Source organism: Olea europaea, chromosome 8, assembly GCF_002742605.1.
Source record: "Olea europaea var. sylvestris chromosome 8, O_europaea_v1, whole genome shotgun sequence".
NCBI classification, from domain to species: Eukaryota; Viridiplantae; Streptophyta; class Magnoliopsida; order Lamiales; family Oleaceae; genus Olea; species Olea europaea.
In genome coordinates, this window is record NC_036244.1 from 12,433,419 (window position 1) to 12,435,079 (window position 1,661).

Genomic DNA, 1,661 nt, shown 5'->3' on the forward strand with positions numbered 1-1,661 from the left:
TTACCTCCTAAGGCAATTTTACAATTTCAGATTCGATCCCTCTTCTGGCCTAGAAGAAAATTTAGATAAATTCACTAAATTGATTCAGGACTTAGATAACTGTGATGGGGAGATTTCAAGTGACCAACAAGTAGTTGCCTTATTAAACTATTTAAGTGAGAAATATAAAGATATTAGAAATGCTTTAGAATATGGGGGCAGACTCTTACAGTAGATATCATAACTGCAGCCCTTAGAAATAAGGAACTTGAAATGAAAATCAAGTCAAAAGACTCTAAGTTTGGTGAAGGGCTATATATGAAAGAAAAATTGAATCGGAATAAGAAACAAATCCAGTAAAACTTTAATTCAACCAAGAAAGGAAAATTTCAGAACAATAAAAATAGAGATAAGAACAAAAACCAAGTGAAACTAAAGAACCAAATCATGAAATGCTATTACTGTGGCAAAATTGGACACTTAATAAAGAATTGCTTTAAGAAAATCTCAGATATGAAAGATAAAAACAACACTGATGGATCTGCAGCAGTGGCCTGCAATAATGAAAGAACGCCCAAAGGAGGGATTCAAAAGAATGGGTCCTAGACTTTGGTTGTACCTTCCATATGTGTCCCACTAAAGAGTGGTTTTCTGAGTTTGTCAATCTCAATGGAGGACAAATTCAGATGGGCAATGACATGAATTGTCAAATTAAGGGTATTTTGAAGATAAAATTGATGTTAACTGACAATTATACCTTTAAATTAGAAAATGCTAGATATGTTCCTGAACTGAAAAGGAATCTAATCTTCCTGGGAGAATTGGATAAAAAATACATCATCACTATACACAAGGGTCTTCTGAGATTATCTTCAGGGGACATATGTGTTATTTCCTCTTAAAAAATAAATGGCATCTATACAATTTCTGCTGAACCAGTAATAAGCTATTGTACCACAACCTCAAATCATGTTTTTGATAAGTCATTAACTTGGCATAAAAGATTAGGGCACATTTCAAAGAAAGGTCTAATCATTTTAAACAAACTTGGATGTTTTGGAAGTGATAATATTGAAAAATTGGACTTTTGTGAAAATTGTACTGTTGGAAAATAGAAAAGACTGCCTTTTAAAACTGGAATCCATAAATCCACTTAAATATTGGATTACTTACATGCTGATCTGTGGGGTCCAGCATCAGTAAATACACTTAGTGGATTTAGGTTCTATCTACCGATAGTAGATGACTTTTCAAGAAAAATGTAGACTTTTCTCTTAAAACAAAAGTCTGATACTTTTCTGATTTTCAAACAATGGAAGTCTATGATTGAAAATCAAACGAACAAGAAAATCAAAGTACTGAGGACTGATAATGGACTTGAATTTTGTAACTTTGAATTTAATTCATTTTGTAAAGAATTTGGAATTCTTAGACATAGAACTGTAACATACACACCTCAACAAAATGGAGTTGCTGAGAGAATGAATAAGACTCTTTTGGAAAAAGTTAGATATATGTTATACAATTCTGGTCTTCCTAAGTTTTTCTGGGGTGAAGCCCTAAATACTGCAACTTATTTAATAAATAGAAGTCCATCCAGTGCTATTGATTGTCAAGTCCCTGAAAAGTTGTGGTCTGGAAAAACACCTAATTATAACAAACTCAAAGTGTTTGGATGTGCT

The 1,661-nt window shown here is 32.5% G+C and overlaps 1 pseudogene; it reads left to right on the forward strand.

Moving 5' to 3' along the window:
- Positions 1-1,301: 1,301 nt before the first annotated feature.
- LOC111398294 overlaps positions 1,302-1,661 on the forward strand; it is a 21,285-nt pseudogene continuing 20,925 nt past the window's right edge.